Raw genomic sequence first — 13,944 nt, forward strand, 5'->3', positions numbered from 1 at the left:
TCTCACAGAATCTGAATCACTTAAGTTAAAAAGAAGCGGGGTGGGTACGGTTTCATTCTCTCCATCTACTAATAAAAAAATGGGTGTTGTCATTCTATGCCTCTATGCCAGGCAGCCTTCAGCCGCCTTAACCGCACCATGCAGAGTGACCATTCCTCTACCCCGTTTCTTCGCAGCACAGTGCTCCCAGCACACCACATTAATAAAAGTACAGGAGTCATGTAATCTAACATACTCCCGCTGATACACCATAGGCGTGAATATTAGCGATTAATCACGTTAACAACAGGTCAATTCGCTCATGATCATGAGTGTACAATTGGCATCTCACCCCTGTGTGCACGCGCAATAGAATAGAGGATGTGCAATGTGCCCCTCGGTCATAACGCGCATGCGCTGCATCCACTGCTCCCCCGAACATGCGCATAGTTCCTCAATGACTAGGCATTTAGGGCGAGGCACCTCCTTCTATTTCTACCATCACACAGGTGCAGTCAATAACCCGGGCTATTTAAACACCGAACGATGGCCCTCACACTTCAAATCTGGGCACCGCAGAAGGACGACAGGTCCAAGGAGGAACCAGACCGGCACTTCCGTGAGTAAAGCAGTCGATCACCAGGATTGGGGTAAGTCATTGCATCTCTCTCTCCTTACAGGTTGTTCATTAACTGCGCTTCTTTTAAAACTTTTGTAAGGTCCTTTTCTCTGCCGAGTGACCCAAGGAGACTTTTACAGATTCTAGCCTGTGTGAGGATATAGTATACTTACTTACCTGCTCCTCACCTTGTCTAAAATTACGCTGTCTTAGCCCACCACCACCAAAACGGTCTCATGATAAAACCACTAAGTCATATCACGCACATGACCACACCCTAGTCCGATATAGGACGAGCACACACCTTACCAGTCGGCAATGTTTTGTGTTATTAGCTTATCATGCTAAATTTTTTACTCTACTTGTACGTCTGTCTATGCCCTATGTGTTATATGTAGTAAAAGCAAGAGGGAATCCACCTCCACATATAGACGCACTTTAGGGAGTGCGACACATTTAAAAAAAAACAACACAAACACTATAATTTAGTATCATTTAATTTAATTTCACTTTTTCACTTATTGGTCCTGAGGAAAGACAGTTTTTAAGGCCTGGCTGAAACATGTAGACCACACTGGACGTAGGGAATCATAAATTCACCAACACGTCCGACTGCTTTTTACCTGCTAACAGGGGCCCAGCTAATAAAATTTATCTATCTCACCCTCGGGTACTGGGACCCACTGTATAGCTTTTAATGTCACTTTCTCACTCACTACACTACACACTCAGCAATTATACCAGCTCCGCAGTAATTCTGGCGTCAAAGCACACCGGGACACGCTAGGTGTCACTGTGGTGGGCCCAATGATGAAGCATGCCACCAACTAGGTTGGCGGGTGAGGGCTTTTTTTAACAAACCCAAAGGTTTTTCTAGATAAAAGCGTACATAACAGAGTCTCGCACCTCTAGCTAGTTCTTATTGATATACCATATGTTGTCATTCTATGTCATAAGAAATTGAAGTGTAAAATGTTAAAGTTTTATCGCAAGAAAATGACACAGAAGATAGATGGTTACTAGCTAATTGTTCAATTCATTCTGTTCCTTTAACTGTTTTTAATATTTATGTTCCTACACAGCCTGATTGTTCTTTTTGGCCTTTGATTAAGCATAAATGTATTCAATTTCGGGATGATTTGTTTATTCTAGGTGGGGACTGCAACCAAATTGTAGACCCGTTTCTTGATCGCAAGTCTACAGTCTGTATCCCATTAGACTAACAATCAATTCCTTGATACTATTTCTCAAACACATCTCATTGACTCTTGGAGGCTTTCTCACCCTGATACTCTTGACTATTCTTTTTTCTCTACTCCTCATACATCTCTTTCTCATCTAGATTATATCTCTCTTTCTCAAACTTTGTGTCAAAGTTTACTGTCTCCCTCTATTGAACCCATAGTTATCTCTGACCACGCCCCAATTGTAACAGACCTTGATTTACTCCCTCCGCATCCAAAATCTTCCTGATGACGTTTTAATAACTCCCTTCTAACTGATCATGTCTTCTCCTCCTCCTTTCGCTCCTTCGCTAAGGAATTCTTTCTACTTGATTGTGACTCCAGCACCTCCCCCATATTATCTGGGATTCTTTTAAAGCTACAGCAAGGAGTTTCATCATAGACATCAATACTCCTTCGTAGTAGCACTCATTATTATGGCGGTGGTAATAAGGCATGTAGGTGGCCCATTACCGGTCGGTAAACTCAAAATTCTGTAAATATCAGGTTTACCGACCGGTATTGAGCCAATTGTGATGTAGGGGAGGATTCGGAAAATAATGAATCAGTATTTACGATTCAGTATTTACTGAATCATCATTTACCGATTCAGTATTTACCGAATTGGTAAATGACATATAGGAAGCACTTTAAACAGTGCTCATGTGCTTTAAGGATTTGTTATTTACCACAAACTAGTAGTAGGTGGTAAATAAGGAATACCTTTGAAAATGCAAATCAGTGCATTTTCAACTGTGCCATGTGGCACACATACATGCCCTTAGGGCATGTATGTGTGCCACATGTGCACACAAGCACTATTCAGGGGTGCAACAGGTTGTCAATGTGAGACCCTGCCACCCTTGAAGTTTTCACTATTTTACCGAATCAGTATTTACTGATTCAGTAATTGACATTCATTCCTATGGGCCTCCAGGCCCATTGGAATGAATGGCAATTACCGAATCGGTAAATACCGATTCGGTAAATACCGAATCTTAACGATTCGGTAATTTTTACAGATTTTTTTATCTACATTGCATTTACCGATTCGAAAATACCGAATCGGTAAAATTCTGTATTTTCGAATCGATAAATTTCAATTACCTACATATAACACAGAAACTTTTAGCAAATTACCTCAAAATACGTAAAGAGCGCACTCTTATAGATTCTATTTACTCTTCCGATAACTCCCTTCTACATAAAGATCAGGAAATACTTGATTAATTTAATTTTTTTAATCAAAACCTTTACACACCAGAGTCTCTTCCACTTCTTCTCTCATTTAGTCTTATCTTGTTAAACTCCCTACTCCCTCTACTTCCCATCTTAAACCTTCTTGATCTTGAAAATGATCTTTCCCTTAATGAACTTTCCAATGCCTTAAATATACCCTCACTAAAGGGAAATCGCCTGGCCCAGATGGATTTTCTGTTGAATTTTACCTGCATTTTTCTGATTTGTTACTCCCTAAACTTTTAACACTTTTCCATTCACTGAATTATTCAACTGGTAAGACAGAAGGTACTTTTCATGAGGCCACTATCTGCCTCATTCCTAGAGAGAGTCGAGAGTCGTGAGAGTCGCGATCCTCAATTTTGTCAAAATTATCGTCCAATTTCTCTAGTTAATGTTGATTATAAATTATTTGCAAAGTTGCTTGCTTTAGGTTTAGACCCTCTCATGCCCCATCTTATTGGTAGAGAGCAATGTGGTTTTATTAAGGGCAGATGCACTTCTGATAATTCTTGTCTTTTTCTCAATGTTTTAAATAAAGTTTACTCCCTTTCTACTCCTCTGGCTGCTATCTCTGTGGATGCAGAGAAAACTTTTGATAGAGTACATTGGTCTTTTTTGTTTACATCGTTACGCTGGCACCGTTTTGGTCCTAAATTCATATCACTTATCTCCTTGCTATACTCTGCTCTTAAAGCCTTGGTCTTAGTTAATGGTTGTCTCATCTTATTTTCCTCTCCAACGTGGCGTTCGTCAAGGCTGTCCTTTATCCCCTCTTCTTTTCTTTCTAGCCATTGATCCCTTTTTTACTTTCTATCCATGACAATGACTCTTTCTCCGGTTTTCCTTATGGTGATCATCAGTTGAAACTTTCTGCGTTTGCAGACAACATTCTTTTATTCACTTCGGCTCCTGAAAAATCTATTCCTCCTTTAGTACTTGAAATTAATTCCTTTTCACAGGTTTCCTGTTACAAAATTAATTCAGACTAGACTGAAATTCTCCCTCTCACAAAATTCTGTCTTCCCCATTTCTTCTCTTCCACGGTGTTTGCTTGGAACAGGTTAAAAATTAAATACCTAGGCATATGGTTTTCCAATTTCATCGCCTCTTCAATTAAACTGAATATGTCTGCAGCACTATCTCGAATTGAGGAATCGGTCTCCTCTTGGAACCCTCTTTTTCTTTCTTGGTGGTGTTGGTTGGATTTAATTAAGATGATGATAGCCCCAATTTTAATTTATATACTCTCCATGCTTCCCGTTAACATTCCCGCTATGTACTTTAAACATATTGATTCGTACCTTTCTAGATTTCTCAGGAAAAATTAAAAATCCAGAATCGCCTTATCTTCTCTTTGAAAACCAAAATCTAACGATGGAGTGAATTTCCCGGATCTTTGTCTTTATCATAAGTCCTTCTCCCTGCTCCATGCCTCAAGGTGGCTTGTATCAGATCACTCTCCCTTTACTCCTCCTTGGCATTTTTACATTGAATAAATCTTATTATTACCCTTTTCCTTCAAGGAAGTTATATGTTTTTCTGCCAAAACTTCTCATACTTTCATTCCCTTATTTAGACATACTTGTTCCCTCTTGAAACTTTTGGTCCAACTTACTACCATTTCCAGTGAATCTTTCTTAGACTCCCCTATTTTGCATAATTCTCTTATCCTCCTCAATACCAGACCCATTTTTTGGAACTCGTGGAGATTAAAAGGTATTTTATGGGTTAAATATCTTTTTGATGGAGTTTAACCTTGCTCATTTCCCCAATTTCAATATTTATTTCATTGCCCTTGCTCCTTTTACCAGAAGTTTACCACTCTTATGGTGATTATTCTTGACATTTATTATTCCCTTCCATGTTCATCTTCATCTAATATCCAACATTCTCTCCTCAAAATACTTCTTACTCTTCCCAAAGCCTCTCCTATATACATATTCTTTTTAGCTCCCAATCCAGATCGCGCTAAATATAAATTGGAACTTTCTTGGGAATCGGATCTGGGATGCGAATGGTCTATCATCTTTTGGGATAAACTTTGGTCCAGATCATTCAAAATTTCTCGTTCTGCTTCTCTCACCCAATCTATTTTCTTCATTTATCACAGACTTTATCTTTCCCCTGCTTCTTTAGCACGTTTTTCTTACCTCTACTGCCTCTATCAGTTGGACTTGTGGTTCTTCTAATGCTGACCTCCTTCACCTCTTCTATCTCTCTCCTACAGTTTCTGAATTTTGGGAGAAGGTTTGGTCATACATCTCTCGTCTGTTTACAATTGCCATTCCTTATTCTATACCTCTCCTCTTTGAAGGTAGCCTTTCTGACTCTTTAGATCTTTCTCCACATTGCCAATCTTTTTGACCTCATGCTTGCTCTAGCCTTTCAACACATCTCCTTTACCTGGAAAACTCTCATAAAACTTTCCTTACAACATTGGTGGAATACTCTCTGTCATTTTTATAGACTCGATGTTGATTTCGCCTCTTCTTGCAATCCAATCATTAATAGGGATCTCTTCTGGCTGCCCCTTTCCACTTATTTAGACCGAATTCTTTAAAAAAATATTTTGCATATAACCTCTGAAAATGTCAAACCCCCTTGAAAGATATTATCTCTATTCTTCATTATTTACCCTATTAAGCTAATATATGTATTTACTCAGTAGACAATTCATATTTACTCATTTACAGTATTTAATCCAGTATATTTTTCTCTGTTTTATTTCTTTATATCACAGTGTAAGTATTCCCTCTCCTCCCCTTCTTACCCCTCTTCTGCCCCCTCCTTCCCTCTTCTCCTTCCACCCACCTTATATAAAATTCCACAAATTGCTTTTACTCTTTTCTTCCAGGTATCAGCCAATTCCTTTGTTATATTGCTGTATTTGAATTCTTTCTAAATATTGCTGGTATCTTTATGTTTTAATACATTTCTAATAAAGCTTTTCAAACACAAAAAAAGATATATGCAACATTTGTGAATGTCAAAAAAAGTTACAAACACTTTTTTTTAGCAATTTTTTATATTTTAATGGAAACAATAGCTTTTTGTTTCAGCATACTTAAACAAATGTTCCATGTGCCATCGACCAAGAGGTGAGGATTCACAACCTGAGGCACCTCAAGACACTCCCTCAGACATGGAGGTAGATAATGCAACAACACTATCACCAATAGCACCTCTACATTCCAGACAGACAGAAGCAGTGTCTCCTCTGCCAAATTCTCCTCAGAAGTCAGAGGATCTAACAACAGGCATGGATACAGCACAACATTCCAGAAAAGACAGCCATGTGCATAGGATGCTTTTCCCGTGGCAACACATTTCTTCCAGACTGACAGGTCAGGTGTTATTATGCCTACAGTAACATTACAGTTGTTTAGTTAGTGTGGAGGGCAACATTTTGGCAGTGCAGTGCCTACCAAATAAGACCATTATATAACTTAAAACACAGTCACAATGCTGGAAACATAATAGATGGCTTAGATATGCCTAATATTACAGTTGAGGAAGGTCAGAAAGTGATTGCTGATCATTCCAAGCAACTAACATAAGCTGTAACCAGTTTATGTACAGTTTTACAACAAGACAACATAAATCAGAGCTGCCACCATCATTATCAGTTTATGTGCTGATTATATGGACCCACAAGGTCTGCTCACAGGTTGATTCGTGCTACTGCCGCTTTATCAAGGCACATGGTCACTATGCAGGTAGAGATGAGTCTCTATAGTGTTGATTTTGCGTATGGTCTTGTTCAGGATATCAGTGCTTTAGAAAACATCCAAACATCACACAGCCCTGTGACTGGTGAATAGGCAGGGTTGAAAGTTAAGAGGCTTCTAGCCTCAGTAGCATCTCTGGATCAGAAGCCATGGGTCTGTGTCACACTAGAAGACAAACTACCAGTAGTAATGTATAAGGAAGTCATAATGTTGAGACCATAAAAAGGGCAAATGTTACAAGAGGGAGCAATGTTTCTCCTACTACTTGTTATTTTTTTACATTTGTTGCAATTTGCATTGGTGAAAACAGAGAAAGTTATTTTCTGTAGCATGAATTTTGTTTGCTATTAACTCTAACATTAGCAATATATCTAAGCCTGAAGGAAAGGTAACATTAATGTAAAAGAAAAACTCCAAAGCAAACAAAAAAGGGAAAGCTCTGTGAGAAGACTATTGAACCTTTTGAAACAGCTATAACGCCTAACCCTCCAAGCACTATATTTTATGAAATACTTACAAAAAATAGTTTTGAGATATATTGGAGGTTTCACAAAGTCAAAATTCATTAATCATCAAATTAGAGTTATGGTAAAGGTTTTTAATGAGTTTTTCTATTTTATTGAAATCTTCCCATCCATACAATGAACCCAAAATGTGTTTTGCAACTTGTAAATTCAAGCATTGACAAAGCCAATAGGTCAGGCTTGTTCTTTAGGTTCATGTCAGTTATTGTCTTCTATGTCTGAATGCAATAACTTACAACTCACATAGGGGCACCCACCAACTCTCCAGATGGCATGTTTTGTAAAGCACAGGAGTTTAGTTTTTATATTTTAAGGCACAGCCTTAAATACCAGAACGTGCCTCTTGAAAAGGATTCCTAGTTACACTTCTTTGGCAACACTCCTTTTAGAAAAATCAACCCACCTTTTTCATCCCACCTGTAGCACTGGCTCCCTGGAATGATGGCCAGAGTTGTCCAATCAATGCATTGTGTTACCCAGGAGTCAGTGCAGGAGTCGTCGGGCCCTTGAAGTAACAAGTGTTGCAGGTTGAACTACTTGAGTTTGAAGTCAGGAGCGCCTCCATCAGCAGACATCGGGGCTGGGGTTTTAAGCAGTGCTACATGCAATGCCCTCAGGGCAAGCAGCGTTTCGATGACAGTCTTACAGTGATGTCGGTGAGACCAAGGCTGCGATGCAAAGCTGTGCTCGTTGTGGTGTTGACAGATCATGGTGCAGGTAGCAGTGTCGTTGTTGCTGAAGCTCTGTCGGTAGACCCAAGTCTGCTGTGCTCAATGGAGCAATGCGGTGTGCAGGGCACACAGGTCGTGGTGCAAGCAGTGGCATTGGTTGACAAACTGGAGTTGATAGTGTTAGCGTCAGTGGGCCTAGGCTGCGGTGTGGGATGGGCCATTGAGTTGCGTATCTTACGAGTGGTGCCTCCAAACCACAGTGCAGGCAGCGGCGTCAAAGACAGCTTCGAGCATCATCATCAGTGAGACCAGGGCTGTGGTGAGAAGTGGGACGGTGCTCTGTATTCTCCATGAGTGGTGTGAAGAGGTCCTAATGAAGGCAGCGGCGTCGGTGACAGCATTGCGGCATCGTCTGGATGCTAGTGCAGCGGTGTGAAATGCCAAAAGGTGCACACACACATATATATATATATATGTGTGCCTCTTTTGACATTTCACACCACCGCCCTGGTATCCCGTCGATGCCACAACCCTGTCACCCATGCCGCTGCCTGCCTCGGGACAACAGGGCAGCTTTGTGAAATGTCAAAATGGACATATATATATATATATATATATATATGTGTGTGTGTGTGTACCATTTGACATTTAACACCGCCGCCCTGGTATCCCGACCATGCCGCACCGCTGTCACCGACGCCACTGCCTGCATCAGGACCTGTAGTTAGCCCCCACTTTTAGATTGATGACTGATGTGATTTAGAACTGTAAGTGCACTGGGTTCCTTGCTTCATGTTGCATCATTCTGAGGAACTGTAAATTATGAATGTACTGATGAATTGAGGTGCATAGTTAACACAATTGCAGGAGTCATAGTTCCATGTGAGGCCTCATAACTGGAGCATACATGTCAACAATGTGTTGTATATCATTCTGAGATGGCTCACTGCTATTCTTTTTTATGAAGGACATGGCCCTCTAAGGGCCCCGTGGGTTATATATAGAGGAAATGCCTCTGAGTGATTAAGCTACTATGCTTTTTTTCATAATATGCAGAATGTCAATTATTCATGCAGGTGTTCTTGACTATACGGTCTCTCTGTATTCAGGTGGTTGTGTATGTAATATTGGTGTTGTTTGTACAATGATTTTTGTTTGTTGACAGGAAGAAGACATGCTTCCTCTCCAGTGGACGTTCAAACTTTGAAGTTGCTGGTAGATATGTATCAGTCCAACAGTAAACCTTTGTTACTTTTTCATCCAACATACTAATCGTAGTTATAGTTGCAGTAGCTGGTCTATTTTGTAGGTCCTGAAGAAAGCTGGGGCAATGCCCCTAGAGCTGAAACATGTTGACCATCTTGCACAGCGCCAAAAGGTAGTCTTCCTACCAGGCGTGGTTTTAACCTTTGACACACAGCTCTCTATATGTACGTTCTCTTAGAATCTGTGTAGCCAATTTTAGTCTTCACCATCACTTTCATTTAAGCACTGCACATTAATAGTCCACTTTATGGAAAACTCATGGCTAGTTTTCTGACGTCTAGTTCCACACCGGCACTATATGGCTGGATGTGTTCTGGATTGATCAGCAATTCCCACGTGACGTGAATTCCACCGAATGGGTGGTCTGATGGGAATTGTTCTAGCGCTCTGTTTTCCAATAATTCTCAACAACACTAGTTTGCGTATACACCCTACTGGCCCACAGTGACTGGTTTAGTTATACACCACTCCCTGACCTGTTCTGCTCTTTTTTGTGTTTCATGTCCTATTAATAGGGGAGCGAGCAGACAGGTCGTTAAATATTCCCCCTGACCCTCCACACGTTTGTTTCTTAGTATATATAGAACCACCTGCTATGCATTCCCAAGTGAAGAGTGAAGAGTCGGTAAGACAGTAGAGAATATAAACAGGCTTTATTAGTAGTTTTCTGCAGAGAGAGCCCCGGCCAGACCTGCACCCTAAGATGGGAGCCGAGGGGACTGACTTCCCAATAGGTTACGGTAGGTGAAAAGGGCCTCCCAGCCATCTCCAACCCTGCCTACCGTGGAAAAGTACTGGCTTGTGCTGCACTGTAGTGTAGTTCCTATATTCCTAATAGGCTCTGCGCATTGGAATAATATATCCTATAGATGAGACATAGGACTAAAGTCGACTAGGTCTCTATCGAATATATTAGACTTAATTGTGAGTGCCAGCTAGCTCTGAGGTCACTAGGAACTTTCTCGAATACACAAGAAGGGATTAGTTTCTGACAACCGCAAAAACATGACAACTTTGTTTCCACAAGAATAAAACTGATCTTCAGAGTCATGGAAACAATAGATAGATATTTTACTCAGTCAATCGTGCATGCTTCATTTCACCAGAGGTACAGAGAAATAGAGAGACGGGCGTTTTCAATAAAAGTATTTATTGAACAGTCTTCTTTCTCATGCAAAAGAAATGAAATGCTACAATCGTAATACTGGCTGTAAAGTATAATGCGTATAGCAAGAAGAGTATTATAAAATAATACTGTAAAAGCATGGTATGGTTTCTAAGCCATAAAATACATACATAAATAAGAAAGACTAAAAGTACTCAACTGGTGCGTCTAAAACACGCCTACCCCGATGTACCTAACCTAAGTCTAGTACGAGGGAAGAAGTAAGTAAGGTGTAGCATAGGTTTCGTTTTTTTTGCCAGGAATCTAACCAAGATTTCTCTTAGGGTCTTATCAGCTCTGTGCCTTGGTTTAGAATGAAGGAGGTCTTGTATCCCTGTCTCCGGGCTCGATTTTCCAACACCCCGCAAGGGGAGCTTGGAAACACCGGAGCTGGATTCTCAGCGAGAGAAAGGCAGCCTCTCTGTCAGTGCGTCAGCTGGAGGGTCGGCTTCCTTTGGTACTTGCTATAGCGAGATGCATCGGGCAAGTAGATAGTCGGATTGCTCCAAACCACCGTGTGTTTGCTAGGGCAAGTGTAGGCATATTTATACCTTGAAGGTGCGTAAGGTCGGACATAATAACGTTACCAAAGAACGGTAGTTCTTTGAAAATGCCATTATTTCTAGGACAACTCAATATTCAAGAAAGGGGATGTCCCTGACTGCTGAAGCCGAGTTTTCCAAGAAATCGTTATGGCTTTTTGGAATTAGTGGAAGTAGCCATGCCATATTTGGACTGGATGGGTTATGTCTAAATATGGGTATGATTTGTATGCATATATAAGGGTAATGTGAATTATACCTATATAAGGGCATGAATCGGTAAAATTACACTAGGGTCCTAAAACGCTATACAACAGGACCTGAGCAATGGAGCACAGAGAGATGAGCTAACACATGCCAGATGGGAATATGTTATCAGGAATACAAGGCCACTGTGCTGGGTACTGCGCATCTCCTAAGGTGGGGGCAGAAGCTACACATTCAGCTATTCATGTGATGGCAGAATACCTTATTCATTAGCAAGTCAAGGAAACAGCCTTGGATGGCAGGAGAAATGATAACAAAACACAGTATTTCGCTGAGGCAAGCAATATGAGCACTGAGGCCTAACCCAGGCACAGTCTTATATGGATTGCAAAACACAAAATGGATGCACACTGGCTAACTAAAGCTTACATGTTGCGAGGATAAGTTAGTGGGTTGCATAATGTGAATTCAAATGCATGTATTTTATCCACACACAGCAAACCTAATACAGCTCGGCAGACGCATCATAGGAAAGGGAATTTTAAATCTAACAGACTCTCCTTTTAGCAGTGTTGGCTAAATAAGCTTTATTCGCCAGCAGGTAGGGTCTTTACAATTCTAAATGGGGAGAAAGAAAATGCATGATCACTCAAATCGAAAAGGGAAACAAAACAGCACATGTATAAAAACATGCATATCATTTTCTGGATGTAAGGCACCCTCCTTTTCAGCTGATCTAGGTGTATACTCTTGGTGTACTACTATGCTCTTCAACACTATGTCATGGTCAGACTGCATCAAAACGCTTCAAATGTTCACTATTATGAAGCAAGGAAACTATAAAAGACAAGTTGACTTAAGAGAGATGTACATCAACGCTCAACAATACTTTACCTCCTTCTGAAACATGATCTCAGCACCTGTACTGTATATATGTCCTTTCATGAGCAGTTAATCTACCTATGCAGTAAATGTAACAAATTGAGAGACAGTGTATAAAAGAGTGTAATTGTTGTGCCACATATTATAGCAGAGGATGGTCACAATTCGTAGATGAGGCAGCAAATACAGTGGGGTACAAAACAAATGTATCATACTAACTATCCCGGAAGGTCTCGGCCTAATATACACATTCTTTTGTAGGATAAGAATCACAAAATGCATTATTGAGGACTGGAGAAATGAATCAAAGGTACACCAATCTGAGCAACTATATCATCACGTTGTGTCCTCCGACGCTCTCCTGTGCGGTGAAAGTAACAAACATAGTCACAAGAGAAACCGGTGCTGTATGAACTTGGGAATGCACAGGACACTTCTCATTGAGGGAGTAGGATGTTCCTAATACCTGTATTGGCACAATAACAACTAGGTGTGCAACTTGCACTTTAATTGGGTGTCCAAACGGATACATGGTGATTGGGAGAGAAATATAATTGGTGACCAGGGAACAGGATGGGCAAAACTCTTCTTTCCAGTGTCTTTCAGAGAGCCATCACTGGTAGGCTTTTATTGTTCATCTAGCATAGGCTCTATTGAGCACCAGTGATGGAGCTGGGCGTCCAGCTCGGATCCATATCCCATGTTGCGGGGCAAGGTATTTCTCTCTCTCTGGAATCGAAGTACATTTGCCCTGTTCGCTAACTGTCCAAACAATGCACCAAACTCTCTTCCTCTACTCCCTCGCTGGTACCTTATACAGGGTACCCACACCCTATTCTTCATCCATGAAGTCCATCCCTACTAACCCTATTCTACCTCGGTGCACTGTTCCTTCATCAGGCAGAAGTCATACCTTACACAAAAGGGGTAAAAGGAAGAAGGGGGTTAGACTCGAGATGGACCAGGAGGCAGAGGCTCAAACACAGGTGACTAAGACTGGGCTGATCGGAGGATACTGCGTGGTACCGGTTTTGCGGGCCATAATCCACGACGCAGGCTTAACAGACATTTAAGCATAATATCTAGAAGTTGAGGAGAAAGGGGCCTTGTAGATGATATTAGAAACCGGTAGCCTAGAGTGACAACATACTAAAGATGATACTTTATACGTGTGGAGAATTCTTGAATACATAACCCATGTTCTACAAGGTATTGTTGTAACAGCGCTTTGTGAAGGCCGGAGAACACTCTTTATTCTGCGTATTTGGATTCTGATAAGTGATTTCCTAGCGGGACCGCACTTGCTCCAATGATTAGAGCTTTGGGATCATCTGACTTTAATCTCTCTGTGATAAGCAACAACATACGTTGTTGAGGAGTTCTAGGATTTGAGGAAGTGGTACATCCCGAGTCAGTCTATACATAAACGTCTGCTTGTATCGCAATAGACCATAGTGGTACTGTATTTACAGTGGTACGTTTTTCCCAGGGTGGAGTGGCCCTTGTGAGGGCTTCATATCTGGCAGGTCCTGAGGAAGGTGTCATTCCATCATTTTGCAGTCACCGAAACGCATCGAACATTGCCTTGATCACATCCTTCTATATGCAGTTGTTGTTCTTGGTCCTTCCAATTACATTGTCACTCTGTAGTTGAGTTCCCCAGATACGTTATGAATCTCAAGGTCTGTCTGGGCTTGTGTGAGTATGGTTTGAATGGTGGTATGTGAATTTTGTTATATTTCTCTACCTGGGCTTGTATTATCTATTTTGTAATTATTGTCTTCTTTTTCTGTGGTTATGGATGAATTTATAACTTATGTTGATGAAAACAAAAATCTATAAAAAGCACAATGATGAAAACATTTTTGATAAAAGAAATAAAATAAAACAATACAT

This window comes from Lissotriton vulgaris, chromosome 7 (assembly GCF_964263255.1).
Source record: "Lissotriton vulgaris chromosome 7, aLisVul1.2, whole genome shotgun sequence".
In the NCBI taxonomy this organism is placed as follows: Eukaryota; Metazoa; Chordata; class Amphibia; order Caudata; family Salamandridae; genus Lissotriton; species Lissotriton vulgaris.